The sequence below is a fragment of the Rhinichthys klamathensis genome, unplaced genomic scaffold (genome assembly GCF_029890125.1).
Source record: "Rhinichthys klamathensis goyatoka isolate OS25496 unplaced genomic scaffold, OSU_Roscu_1.1 h1tg000523l_1, whole genome shotgun sequence".
Classification (NCBI taxonomy): domain Eukaryota; kingdom Metazoa; phylum Chordata; class Actinopteri; order Cypriniformes; family Leuciscidae; genus Rhinichthys; species Rhinichthys klamathensis.
Window position 1 is genome coordinate 2136724 of NW_026607002.1, and position 15453 is coordinate 2152176.

The 15453-nt window shown below is 39.3% G+C and overlaps 2 protein-coding genes and 1 long non-coding RNA gene across 3 annotated transcripts in view; 1 reads left to right on the plus strand and 2 right to left on the minus strand.

The window, feature by feature from the left end:
• The window catches only part of LOC130073047 (gastrula zinc finger protein XlCGF57.1-like), a 754620-nt gene that overhangs the window by 673358 nt on the left and 65809 nt on the right, over positions 1–15453 (minus strand). The window lies entirely within an intron of this gene.
• LOC130073068 (gastrula zinc finger protein XlCGF7.1-like) overlaps positions 1–15453 on the minus strand; it is a 277485-nt gene that overhangs the window by 196242 nt on the left and 65790 nt on the right. The gene's annotated exons all lie outside the window — the stretch shown is intronic.
• LOC130073103 (uncharacterized) lies at positions 1852–5459 on the plus strand. The gene is made up of 2 exons (XR_008804210.1): positions 1852–2147; positions 5298–5459. It is a non-coding gene; the product is annotated as an uncharacterized LOC130073103 (long non-coding RNA).

Consider the following 15453-nt stretch of genomic DNA (forward strand, 5'->3'; position numbering starts at 1 on the left):
GCGAATAACTTTACATCTGAGGCGTTTAAAGACTCCATTTGTCCATTATTTATTTCTAAAGAAACACGACAATGTATAAAGGGCTCCATTACCTTCTATGTTACATTATGGCCCCGTAGAAACAGTTTTAGTAAAAATAGGCTAACGATTGCGTCATAACCACTCGACTCTCTGTCGCGCTGTACAGAAATTACCGTACAGACAGGAGGAGAAGCTCGCGGGCAATCGGGGGGACGTCCCGTCAAGGGAGAAGCCCATAGATAATGAGTCCATAAAAGCAACGGAATACTTACTCCTGCTCACTCACGCCAAAGAACTCTTTGCTCAAGTTCCCCGTCTCTGCAAGATTAACGTTGGCAATTTTCACGCACAGCTCCTAGAAGATTAACGTCTGTCAGACAGGTTGCTCACGTCATCAAGCTTAGTTTGAGTCGGTTTGAGTCTGCGCGTCAGGAACGGAAGTGCTCAGAAATCGCTAAAAATGGGCTTCAACTGTCTCAACTGAGTTCCAATGAGATGGCTCTGCTATGGAGCCATCTCTGCGTGAGTGCTATTCACGACAGTACAAGTGCTCCACAGCGACTCTAGGGGTCGCTGTTTGACAAAAACGGAATTCTTACTGAGTGCTGCTTTAAAGGGATGAATGGCTGCACGCGATGAATTAAAGTGACAGCGCATGGTTCGTGGTCAAAATGAACATGAAAATATAATCTCACCATAAATGCATTAAATTAAATTAAACTATTTTTCACAGACATCTTTTTAATTTAAGCCCGGGGTAAAAGCAATGAACACTTACCAGAAGTAGGCCTATACTTTAGAAAAAATAACTAATGAATAATTAATGCGGTCAAAAGTTTTTATTTTATTTTTATTATTCTTGTGACCGCAGTATATTATGTGTGGGTATAGGCCATTGCACCTATGAAACTAGTCATAGATCTCCAAAATCAGTTCTACATTCATAATTTAATATTAATTAGATTTTTATTTAAGTGCTGCACGATTTTGACGTGGTGGTAATCAATGGCCATGCGCGTGAACTTTCGAGTCGCTCTCAAACACTGGAGCGGCCGCGGCGCAGAGTTGCCATGGAAACGGCGCGGGACCACTGTTACTGGCAGAAAACAAAACTCCCTCTCTCGCTGTTGTTTTCACTACTTTCAGGTGAGATTAGTCTCTAAAAACACACGAATAATACACACAACTGTTTTTGACATTTCTCTTACTTGTAATTGACACGCTTCTGTTGAATATTTACTTTATAGACATGGTTTAGTGTCTTCGGGAAAAGTCCGTTAGCATCTCAACCGTTTTCAGAAGAGGTAACGTTAGCTAGCTAAGCTAACGTTAACGTTAGCACTAACTCGGTTGAGCTTTTATTTATGAAAGTTTGGGCTTTTAATAATCTCTTATGTGTAGATGAGAGGTTTTGTAAAGGTTTTACTTGGAAGTGAGCTAATTTATTTAACACAAACGTAAACATAAACGTATGTAACGTTAACAGTTAATCGGTGATGTTCTTAACGTTACACGGAGCGAGAAAATTGGCTGAAACTAGCTCAATGGTAAACAAATACTGATAAAAAAAAATGTCTGTGATTTCAGTAGTAACAAAATAGCCCATAACAGAGAGAAAGCTCCACGACTTCAACATTTCTGAAGAAAGCTGCTGTCAGAGAAGTAGGAAACACAGGTGAACCGAGGAAGCTCATTAAATAACCTCATATCCATTTTATCACAATATGTTTCACCTATATCACCATGCATCTGTTATTTTCTTATTTTTTTTTAATTTCTCAAATTTACATTTTTTATTTGTTTAATTTATTGATATCCAAAAGTAAGTTACACTGTATGATCAATAGGGTTGGGTATCGAGTATCGAGTATCGATTGGAACCGGGACTAACTTTTCGATTTTCCCGGAATCGTTCAAAAGTTTAAATTTCGATTCCTAGTTTCGATATTCACAGTCCGCCGACCGGAAGAAGAAACTGCTGAACACCAACGAAGAAGCGTCCACCGGAAGTGTTGGCATAACCGCGTGAATCGAACATGAATAGCTTGCGTCGGCGGTCCAAAGTGTGGCTTCACTTTTCTAAAAATAACGAAATCTCGGCAAAATGTAACATTTGTGACAAGAATGTTTCGTGCATCGAAGGGTGCACGACGAACATGATAAATCCCCTCCGATTGCATGGAGTACAAATAAATGTGTGCCCCGTCTTTGACGCGCTGCGCCGACCGTCCTCCACTGCCTCTTCCTCTGCTGCCTCTTCCTCTGGCTCTGACCCCCAGCCTGGCACCGCAGTGACTGCACTGCAGTCTGAATCCGGTAAGTAAAACAATCCATATACAATAAATAATACATCTTGCGCCAACATTGAGGCAGCTAACAAATTATCCCACGTATTTTTCATAGACAATTTACGACCTGAGATCGCGAACGTTAGCCATGACTCCACGACTCCGCGATGTGCTGAGTCTAATCCGTTCATCATAGCGGCAAGGGGGAAGATGTCGGTGCAACAAAAAGAAGAGTGCCACAGAAAGGTCACTGCACACATCGTGAAAAGGCTGCATCCCTTTTCAGAGGTGGAATCACCAACATTTAGGTTAGTTAAGCAATAACGATAGAGCTAAGCTTATTGATACTGAGCTACGGTGCGTTTCCCAAAAGCATAGTTGCCAGGCAATGGGAAATTGCATTGCAACCAACAAAATTGCTAACTTAGTTAGCAATCCCCTAAACAGTAACAGCAACATTACATGTTTGTTTATGTGTGCAGGGACATGGTGAAAACTCTAAACCCCAAATACACACCACCTTCCAGGGACTACCTGTCAAACACATTAATCCCATCGTGGTACAAGGTTGAGAAGTCTAATGTTATTACAGAGCTCAGTGAAGTCAGCGCTGTTGCACTCACATGTGATGGCTGGAGTAGCATCACACAGGACCACTACCTCACCATCACAGCACATTACATAGCAGAGGGCAAAATGCAGCAAAAAGTGCTAAAAACAAAGGCTGTGTACAAAGCACAGACCGGTTGTGTTGTTGCAGAGGAAATTAGTGATGTTTTGTCAGAGTTTGGCATATCTGATAAAATTGTAGCAGTCACTGTAGATAATGCTGCCAACATGGATGTGGCTATTAAGCACATGCGATTTGTAAAACTGTGCTGTTTCGCCCACACACTTAATTTAGCAGCACAAAGTCTATTCTCCCTAAATTCAGTGAGTCAGTGGGTGGCCAAGGTCCGAACCATTGTTGTGTGGATGAAGAGGTGCTCAATGGCCAAGGTGGTTCTCCAAGAGAAGCAACAACTTCTACGTAAGACACACAAAGTTCACTTTATTTAACTGTTGTGCATTGACACGTAATGACTTTATATGTCTGATCTATCTTATTATTATTTATCAGCTCTGCAGAATCCAATTTTACAAAAGTATTGTTTGTCTCCTAGGATGAAAAGCATCTGTTATATGACTTAAAATTGATGTTCTTGTTTTTGTCAGAGCTGTCCCGACACTCACTCATACTAGATGTGAGAACACGATGGAACTCTCTGTATCTAATGCTGGAGAGATTCACAGAGCAGTACCCTGCAATTCAAGCAGCCAGCTTGGATCAACGGCTGAGAAAAAATATGGATAGGGACAGGTAGAGATAGATAGACAGAATTCGTATTTTGTGTGTACTGGTATTTTTTGTCTAAACTTGTCTAAGACAAGTTTAGACAAAAAATATCAGTACACACAAAATATGAATTCAAAGAACAGTATTAGAGTGAATGTGCTAATGTAGGGAATACATATGTTAGGTGTTTTGTTAAGAAAAAAAGAGAATATTTATATCTCCAATCTAGATGTTCTTAATTATTTTACAGACTTGCTCGGCTAACTGAGGAGGATTTTAGGAAAGCTGAAGATTTCCTCAACTTGATGAAGGTGTTCTACACCTCAACACTCTGTGTGTCCTCCGAAAAGAGTCCCACATGCGGACAGATTCTGCCTATCCTCAAAAAGCTTGAGGCACACTTGGCTGTAAAAGAGGGAGACACAGTCTTTGTGTCAAACCTTAAAAAACAGGTTTGGGCAAACCTATCCAAGCGCTACCAGGTAATTGACTGAGGCAGGGCACCTGGAAAGAAATTGTTCTAGAATAGAAATATCCTGTGGCTTGTTGAAACATTTAAAGAACATGTGTTTTGCAGAATGATGAGATCAGGAACTTTCTCCAAGTGGCCACTGCGTTGGATCCACGCTTTAAACATAAATTGGATAATGACACCATCTGGGACCAGATCCAGAGAAATCTGATTGAACAGGTGAAATGCACAACTGTCCTTTTTCAGCTATTAAAATCTAAGATCTAAATGCTAATTAAGTTCTTTGTAGTCAACCAAGGAAGACGGTGGAGCTGATGGGGACACCATGCAGTCTGAGAATGAGGATGAGCAGGAGAGTGTAAGTGTACGATATAGCTGATATTATATAGGTTTTCAATTTAAATAATGATCATGCTTTTAATGGAGGTTTTCCCTTTTTTTAGTGATAATACTGATGAACCTTTTGTTTAGTTTTTTAGCAACAGCCTCCCTGCAAACTGCCCAGGAAGACTCCACTGGAGGAGTTGTTCGCTGAGGAAGAGGCACAGAACATAGTGTCACAGCAGAGCTCCACGTCCATCAAGAAACGAGTGGAGAGAGAGCTGCAGATATACCAGGAAGTTCCACCGGTCCTTATGTCTGAGGACCCTGCTGCATGGTGGTGGAACCAACAAAATACTTATCCTTTGCTGTCAAATCTAGCTTTCTCGTATTTATGCGTTCAAGCTTCTTCTACACCCAGCGAACGTGTTTTCTCCACAGCAGGAGATACTATCTGTTCAGAACGTTCACGCATCCTGCCTGAGAAGGCAGATATGATCATTTTCCTAAACAAGAACTGTTTTTGATTTTATACTGTACCTGCTGCTAATCTGGACTGTTTTTTACAAGTTGTTTGTTTCTTATTGTTTATTTGCTATTCTGCACCAGGTTAGCCCATCAGTGGGAGCACGGTTACATGTACCTGCAGCATCATACACTCGTGTAAATGTGTTTTCAAAAATAAAGCTCTCGAGGGAAGTGTACGCCTGTGAAAATATATTCATAATTTATAATATTTATATTCAAGTTCATAGATTTGATATTTATATTGTAGTTGAAAACAGCCCTGTGAGAAATTCATTGTAAAGTTAATAAAAAGTAAAAAGTTCATAGAATTAAAATTGATGGAGAAGGTCAGAGTATTTCCCTCAGAAAGACCGTTGGTTAGCTAAACTTTTTTGACCCTGCCTCTTAAAAGAATCGGAATTGAGAATCGTTAGGAACCGGAATCGAAACAAGGAATCGGAATCGGAATTGGAATCGTTCAAATTCAAACGATACCCAACCCTAATGATCAATATTAAATGAATAAGTAAACCCAAAAACAAATTCTGTTATCCTAATTAAGAAATTATTTTCTGTTTATTCTTTATATTCTTTCTCTTTTCTGCATTTCACCTGTGCTGTAGCTTCTTTCCTTTTAATAAACCTGGCATTGTATAATAATATTGTTGGCTCTGTGACAAATGGCTTGTTGTGTTCCTAGATCCTTCCATGCTGATGCCCTGCACCGTAGCAGAGTGGAGCTGATCATCATCTCTAAAGCACTATTGATCAACCATATGATTAGTAAGTAAAACGTCAAACATACACTATGTCAAACATACACTAATTGTGTTGGTACAAATGTTTATGTCTCTTATGTTCACCAAGACAGCATTAAAAACAATAGTATTGTTAATATTGTTAATAATACTGTTTTCTATGTGAATATATTGTAAAATGTAATTAATTCCTGTGATCAAAGCTGAATTTTCAGCATCACAGCTTCACATCATCCTTCAGAAATCATTTTAATATGATGATTTGATGCTCAAGAAACATTTATGATTATTATCAGTGTTGAAAACAGTTATGCTGCTTCATATTTTTGTGTTTTCAGGATTATTTGATGAATAGAAAGTAAAAAAAAACAGCATTTATTTGAAAAAGAAATGCTTACTCTCTCTTTTGGTCAATTTAATGTGTAAAAATATGATTATTATTATTATTATTTTTTCATTTTTAAATCTTATGCTCATACATCCACAAGAGTATTTGTGAAAGTTGTTGCAACTGCAAAGGGGGAGCCAAGTCAATGGGTCCACATACTTTGTCCATAGTGTATCTACTAGGTCTGTGTATCACCAACAATGTCACGATATGATACGCATCACGACACGATACGCATCACGATATTGATCAATTTGGAATTAAAATGTCTTTTGAGCTGAGTTTAGTAACAGTAATATCTGTTTATTGAATAACCAGTGTTATAACAGTTGTGATAACTGAAAAACAATTTAGTTTTTGTCATTAAAAAAACACTTTAGTTTTTGTCATTAAAAAAACACTGAGTTAAATAAATAAATAAAAAGCTTAGAATGGCTCTTCCTTCTGCTTTTAAAGTCTGCCTCAACTGAAATGACAATTATAGCGACACTGAAGCATGTCTACACTGCTCAATGACTAAACTAAACTTAAAACATTCCATAAAAGCAGAAATGGTAACAACTTAAATTTAACTTAGTTTTCTCAAACTCTTTTAAACACTTAGTATTTAACAATTTGGTCTTAAGTGTTGGAATCTGCACCAAACAAAGTAATTTCTTCTACGTTGAAATCATTCTAAATGATTACATTTACAGATTTTTATGCAGAAACAACAATTGATCGACATGCTCAGGGTTAAGAGAGTGACAGCAGAATATCTCGCTTAACTTCATCATACAACCGGGAAATTGCCGTTTCTGTTAAAAACTTTTATGCTTATTTAAGACATAACCAACTGTGTTTAGAGGATACTTACCAAGACCGACATTTTTGCCCTGGTCAAAATAAGAAAAAAAAAAGAGCAGGATGTGCTTTATATTGAAAATAAATATTAAAAGCGCGATAAGTCGGGAAAGAGAATGGAATTCTACTGGAATTCTACTGGCAGGATGCTGTGCGCTCCGAGCGCAACATGGACAAGCATAGCCTTTGTCTTCGGTTGCGCACCTAAACGGCCAAATAAACACAAAAATATATCAAAATGCCAAGTCGAGTATTCACACACATGCAGACAGAGAGGATTTATGTTCATCATTTGGTAACTCAACCTCACAGTCACAGTTAAATCCCTTCACAATTAATACGTATTGAAACTTTATTGCTTGCTGAATATTTGTTTGTTTTTAGTTGTCTATGGACCTACTAATTAGCCTACTGCTGTTGAAATTGTATTGAAAAAAAGCACGTCTTTAATAATAATATATATATATTTTTACTGTGGCTCTTTTGGAAAAATGCATTAACCAAAAATGAAAAAATGGCTCTTTGGTCAAAAAGGGTTCCCGATCCCTGACCTACATGCTAAAGTGAATCAATGTTTGCGGGATTTTCCCGCATTATAAGTGGGAGAGCTGCGGGAATGATTAAAATTATGCGCAATACCTGCAATCTCGCGCCAAAATTCCAGCCCTGAATTGGCTACATTCAAAAGCACGACAGTAACGATAACTGCTGTATCGATACGCACATCGCCAGGAGTTCATGACGATGTATCGTTGTATTGATATTCTGAGCACAGCCCTAGCATCTACAGTCCTTTGCCTGGGAATTGACCCATTGTCCTGATCAACTAGTGGCTAACAACTGTAGCTTCTCAACAAAGTGTTGCAGAGAAATTTCAAAGAAATTGCTTTTGAGAACCTACCCTAACTTTCTGCTATAACTAAAACTGTACTTTTCACAGACTGAAAGCTTTAAAAAATGTTTTGTCCTGAGCCTAATTTTTACCAATGCAAATCACTTTTTTATGTGTGTATGTTCCTTCCTGTTAGACTGCCTATCTAGGAACCATTGGTGGGTGTAATGCCCAGGTAGCAACTAGGAGAATACTGACAACATTGATTGGCCATTCTTTAGCCACTCAGTTGAACTGGAATGGCTCAAACCAAAAGAGACCTTTTCAGAACCTGAGGCTAAGGAGGGTTGTAACAGGTAAGCAAGCATGTGGTATTGGAAATGGCATATATTAATTACTTCCCATACACAGTGTTGTTTCATGCCTATTTGCTTTTCAGAGGCTGTAAGAAAATGTTCCTTTCAGCCAAGTCCTCGTGATTCTGAAATTGAGAGTGAGATAAAGGTGTGGCTGCGGAATTCAAGAGACAGAGCGGGTGGACGAAAGGAGCGCTACCACCGTCTGCTGACTAGTCAAGAGACCTCGGGGGAAGACTGCAACTGAATAATTAGCACACCAAACATATTTTCAGCAAAGGTCGAAGTAATTTGGTATTTTTATGTTTATTTGAATTATTTTTATATTTGTATAGAGGATTTTTAGTCCCTTTCAGAGTGTTAAATTAGCTTTATTAACCTGTATTAAAGGTGCATTGCGCAAGTCTCTGAGTTTTTGCAGAACTATGCCCCCTTTGGCGACAAGTGAAACTGCATTTGGATGAACTACAAGCCGGTCTCTTTGAATCCATCTTACTTTTGTCGAAAGTTGACTAAAGTTTTGTCGCTCGAGTTGTCTTCAGGTTATCTTCGCTGATACGGAGAATGGCGGCGAATAAACAAACCTGCCAGACATAGCCAGGTGAGCGTGAACGCGCATGATGTCACGCCCAGTCTCAAATTCCGTCCCGAATCCCTCTTATTTATTTTACTGTACAGGATTATAGAGGCAATCGCAGTGATGAGAGAAGGGCTCATTCAGCCCAATCAGGCAATTGTTTAAGCATGTAAGGGTTAGAAAAATGGGTATTTTTAACATTAAATGTTGCGCAATGCACCTTTAACCTGAATTGAATCTTTTATATTTTGTGATTAATAAATACATTGATTTGAAATCCCTTTGACTACTGTACATTTTTGACAATACAGAAATTAGTTATGTGGTGACTGCATTAATTTCAGATGTATAGAATAATTGTTTTTCCCAAAGACTTATAGTTATAGTAGCCGCCAACAAGTATTTATAGTGAAACAGTTATTGTTGTAGATTAATTAATTTTATTTTATTTAACCCTTATTTAACCAGGGAAATCCTTTGAGAACAAATCTCTTTTGCGAAGGAGCCCTGGCCAAGTAAGCCACAATAAAAGTTCCACATGAAATACAAAATATAATAAATACAATGAACATACAAGATATAATACATTAACAATACAATGAATCCGCCAACGGTTAAAAAAAAATAAAAAATAGTGCGGGCTGTGTGTGCCCTGTGTGGGCTTAGTGAGGGCTTCCTATGGGCTTAGTGAGGGCTTCCTGGGGGCTAAGTGAGGGCTGCCCATGCAGGGCCAACGTTTTGCCAATGAGCAAATTCTCATGGGCCCTGCGGTGGCAGCCTGCTGGGGGCCCTTAGGCTAGCCCTAAGTGGGCCCGTAAAGGGCCAGTGCGGGCTTGTTTGCAGGGGATGTAACACACATATAATTTAGTGTTGCTAGTATGACTGTCTTTTTAACAACTTTATTGAAAACGAAATTGTCTTGAGGAGCATGGAACCCAGACGGAAATTTGATTTTGATTTTTTTTAAATAAAGGCCTGCCTCTAATAAAAGCCTGCTTCAAATAAAAGCCTGGTACCTTCTGCAGTTTAGGTAAATAAAGGCCCCGGCTTTTATTTGAGGAATTACGGTATATATATATATATATATATATATATATATATATATATATATATATATATATATATATATATACACTCACCGGCCACTTTATTAGGTACACCTGTCCAACTGCTCGTTAACACTTAATTTCTAAGCAGCCAATCACATGGCGGCAACTCAGTGCATTTAGGCATGTAGACATGGTCAAGACAATCTCCTGCAGTTCAAACCGAGCATCAGTATGGGGAAGAAAGGTGATTTGAGTGACTTTGAACGTGGCATGATTGTTGGTGCCAGAAGGGCTGGTCTGAGTATTTCAGAAACTGCTAATCTACTGGGATTTTCACGCACAACCATCTCTAGGGTTTACAGAGAATGGTCCGAAAAAGAAAAAACATCCAGTGAGCGGCAGTTCTGTGGGCGGAAATGCCTTGTTGATGCCAGAGGTCAGAGGAGAATGGCCAGACTGGTTCGAGCTGATAGAAGGGCAACAGTGACTGAAATAACCACTCGTTACAACCGAGGTATGCAGCAAAGCATTTGTGAAGCCACAACACGCACAACCTTGAGGCGGATGGGCTACAACAGCAGAAGACTCCACCGGGTACCACTCATCTCCACTACAAATAGGAAAAAGAGGCTACAATTTGCAAGAGCTCACCAAAATTGAACAGTTGAAGACTGGAAAAATGTTGCCTGGTCTGATGAGTCTCGATTTCTGTTGAGACATTCAGATGTTAGAGTCAGAATTTGGCGTAAACAGAATGAGAACATGGAACCATCATGCCTTGTTACCACTGTGCAGGCTGGTGGTGGTGGTGTAATGGTGTGGGGGATGTTTTCCTGGCACACTTTAGGCCCCTTAGTGCCAATTGGGCATCGTTTAAATGCCACGGCCTACCTGAGCATTGTTTCTGACCATGTCCATCCCTTTATGGCCACCATGTACCCATCCTCTGATGGCTACTTCCACCATGTCACAAAGCTCTAATCATTTCAAATTGGTTTCTTGAACATGACAATGAGTTCGCTGTACTAAAATGGCCTCCACAGTCACCAGATCTCAACCCAATAGAGCATCTTTGGGATGTGGTGGAACGGGAGATTCGCATCATGGATGTGCAGCCGACAAATCTGCGGCAACTGTGTGATGCCATCATGTCAATATGGACCAAACTCCCTGAGGAATGCTTCCAGCACCTTGTTGAATCTATGCCACGAAGAATTGAGGCAGTTCTGAAGGCAAAAGGGGGTCCAACCCGTTACTAGCATGGGGTACCTAATAAAGTGGCCGGTGAGTGTATATATATATATATATATATACATACATATATGAGCCTACAGCACCATCTAGTGGCCCAAATAAAAGATAAACACACATTTGGCTCCTACACAATGTATTAATCATCATAACTTTTTCTCTCCAAAGCTCCAAGCTGACAAGTGATAACAGCAAAATAATAAAATAAAAATATTCCAAAACCATTGTGGTCTTGTACCTTTTTTATGAATGTCAAGTACACTTTATAGTTATTGATCCAGTGAAGTGGAACTAGAATTTGGGAAGATAACCACAGTGTGTGCTACCGATGCCAAATAAAATGCATGTACACATGAAAAAGTTATATAGCCTACATTATCCTTTATTAAGGGATGGGCTAAATCAAAACTAAATTAACTAAAATAATTTGCAATGTATTGTTCTCTAACAAGTCTATCATTTCTGTTATCTGGGAATATGGCAGCATTGTCCCAATCATGAGCCTTTTCTCATTAGCTCATCAACTGCAATAAAATATAATATATTTTATAATAATATAATAATGGAAAAGTTTTTGGGGCAAGCCTGACCTGTTGAAAAGAGATGGTATTCATCCCTACTGGGATGGTGCTGCTCTTCTCTCTAGTAATTTGGCTCATAGTCTTAGAGCTAAAACATGACAATCTGGGGCTCAGGTCAGGAAGCAGACAGACTGGCTAAACCGACCGTCTGCTAGCGGCCTCACGTCACCAAGGTCAGATAAATCCCATCACATAGAGCCTCTTTCACCTAGATATCATCATATAAAGGCTGTGTCTGTTCCCCGATTTTGGAAATCCAAAAAACGTCAGGTTAAAAATGTAATTGATGTTCAACAAATAAAAAACAGATATAATACAGATGAGCAAATGATAAAGCTTGGGTTGCTGAATATTCGATCCCTTACTCCAAAATCACTCATAGTTAATGATATGATTTCAGATTATAATCTAGATGTGCTGTGTTTGACAGAAACCTGGCTAAAACCAAACGATTACATTATTTTAAATGAGTCAACCCCACAAGATTACAGTTATAAACATGAACCTCGTCTGAAAGGCAAAGGGGGAGGTGTTGCTGTAATTTATAGTAATATTTTCAAAACCACTAAGAAATCTAGTTTTAAATATACTTCTTTTGAAGTGTTGGTTCTTAATGTAAAAATATATAGTGTAAAAATGATAAATCACGTTTGAGAATTCTGCTGGCTACTGTGTACAGGCCACCAGGGCACCATAAAGATTTTATCAAAGAATTTGCGGACTTTCTATCAGAATTAGTATTGGCTGCAGATAAAGTACTAATTGTTGGTGATTTTAATATACATGTAGATAATGAAAAAGATGCATTAGGATTGGCATTTAAAGACATTGTAAACTCAATTGGAGTTAGACAACACGTGTCAGGACCTACTCATTGTCGTAATCATACTCTAGATCTAATATTATCACATGGAATAGATGTTGATGCCGTTGAAATTCTGCAGCAGAGCGATGACGTCTCAGATCATTATCTAGTCTCATGTTAATTACATTAAGCCAAGGCTGCAAAGCCGACTCCGTGTTATAAATATGTTAGACCTATAACTTCTGCCACTAAAGATTGCTTTATCAATAATCTTCCTAAACAGTTTCATCAACTCGGGGCGGCAGTGGCTCAGTGGTTCATGTGGGTTGTCTACAAACCGGAAGGTTGGTGGTTCAATCCTCGGTTCCACCTGACCAAGTGTCGAGGTGTCCATGAGCAAGACACCTAACCCCAGCCCCTCCCGACGAGCTGGATGGCGCCTTGCATGACTGCCGTCGCCCGTCGGTGTATGAATGAGTGAGTGAATGGGTGAATGTGAGGCAAATTGTAAAGCGCTTTGGTGGCCATTGGGTCTGTAACAAAAATAAAGACTTTATTCAACTATTCATTTCCTTCTCTGTGGGCCTCGAGATAGTTCATGTAGTGTATCTGCAAGGGGTGTAACGGTCCAGACATCACGGTTCGATACAATGGAGGGGAAAGAAAAACAAAAATGCAGAAGGCAAAAAAAAAATGTATTGTGCATGTCTCAGGCTGTACCACCTAGTGTACTACTACATTTGAGTAATTCATGTAATTAACGTATTACTACAATCATTATTGAAAATGTGTAGGCCTACCAATTTACTCATAGAGCCACATTGAAAACACTATATCTCTGGAAAATAATCATAGTGGCCCTTAAAATTTAAGAAACAAACAAACAAAAAATTAAGAATTTTAAAATGTTTTTAATATGAGCTACAATTTTGACACAAATGTGTTTATGTTTGAGAACCTTTTATAGATCTTTTATACACAAACTTAACTGTAGATACTGAAATGGCATATGCTGTGTGTCTGACAGTACAAATATTTTGAGAGTCATGTTGAGGTGGCAAACCGTTTCTTCATCCATGGTCTTGAACTGACTGGGAATGACAACAAATGATGCCATCTAGAGTCAATTTTAAATGTTCACTTTATACAAAAACACTGATTTATCCTGATGATGCGACACAGAATCTGCTTCAAAAGAAGAGGGAGAATAAAAGCAATACAATAATTCACGTCTTTTGTGCTTGTTGAAAATGTACAGACCTTCAGCTTAATGCTTTTTCTTATGTCTCTGTAGAGTATATAATTGGGTGAAACTCTTTCCACATGAAGAGCACTGGTTTCTCTCCAGTGTGAACTCTCTGGTGTGTTTTTAGGTTCCCCGGTGTAGTGCAAGTCTTCCCACATTCAAAGCACACATAAGGTCTCACACCAGCATGGAGATTAAAGTGTGCTCTTAAGCCTGATCCAAAAGCAAATGTTTTATCACACTGATCACAGCTGAATGATCTCACTCCAGAGTGACGGCGCAGATGATTATTGAGAGTATGTTTGTTTATGACTGAAACTCTTTCCACACTGAGGCCGTGTGTCCACCAAAGCGTTTTTAGCCAGCTGAAAATGCTAGACGCTCTGCTGAAGACGCCTAGCTGTGAGCCCATGAGAGCGTTTTGGCAGCGCAGCGTTTTTTCCGTTGAGACGTTTCGTTGCTATGATACAGAATATCCACAGCACAGTTTACTTGTAACTGATTTCGCAGATAATTTGTATTTTTCATCCATTTTGTTCGGTTAGCTCTGCTAGTTGATGTCGTTGTACAGAAAGAATGTTGTGACAGTTGGTCGGTGTGGTATTAGTCCCGCCCCTCCTTCACTGTGATTGGACGGCTGGGTAAAAAGTGACAGTGATGAGCGCTGCGTTTTACCCAAAGTTGAACATTTTTCAACTCTCGGCGACCAGTAAAAACGCCGAGCTCTAAGCGCTTCAGCATGAAAAAAACGCTCAGTGCCTCGTTGCGCTCATGGCGTTCTAAAAACGCGGTGCTCCCATTTAAAACAATTGAAAACATACGCCAGGCGCGTGGAAAAACGCTTTGGTGGACACACGGCCTGAGAGCATGTGAACGGGTTTTCTCTCCAGTGTGAATTCTCATGTGCACATTTAGTTGTCCTTTCTGAACGTAACTCTTTCCACACTGAGTGCATGTATAAGGCCATTCAACAGTGTGAGATCTCATGTGGTTTGTTTCATATTTGAAACTCTTTCCACACTCAGAGCAGGTTAAAGATCCTGTTACTCCAGATTTTCTAGCTCGTTTCTGAATGAAATTCTCTTCAGTCTGTGAAACGACTGTTTCCATCCTCATTTGTGAAGTTTGTCTTCATTCACTTCCATCAGGTCTAAAATCAGCATTAAATTCCCATGGTTCAATTGAAGACGGACAAATCAGAAACAAAATCAGGAAGCCAAAAATGAGCAACATCCAGTTTACTATCAAGTCTATCTAGTTTTAGATGTATTGTTATTCACATTTAGATGTCAGTTTTCATCTTCAATGGATAGTTCACCCAAAAATTTAAATTAGGCCATGATTTACTCACCCTCAAGTGATCCTAGGTGTATATGACATTCTTCTTTCAGACGAATACAATCGGAGTTGTATTATAAAATGTCCTGGGCTCTTCCAAGCTTTATAATGGCAATGAATGGTTGTTTCTGTTTTGAAGTCCATAAAATGAATATTTTTCTTACACAAACGCATCACTTCACTTCAGAAGGCCTTTATTAACCCCTCGGAGCTGTGTGGAGCACTTTTATGATGGATGGATGCACTTTTATGGACTTCAAAACAGAAACAATCATTCACTGCAATTATAACGCTTGGAAGAGCCAGGACATTTTATAATACAACTCCGATTGTATTAGTCTGAAAGAAGAACGTCTCGGTTACGTATGTAACCCACACATGGAGGTTCCAAGATCGGGACGGGGGTCCCATAGGGTGCCCCGTCTCTGAGAAAGAAGGTCCTTCCTCAGAGGAATTGGCCAGGGAGGTGCTGTCGCGAGGACTA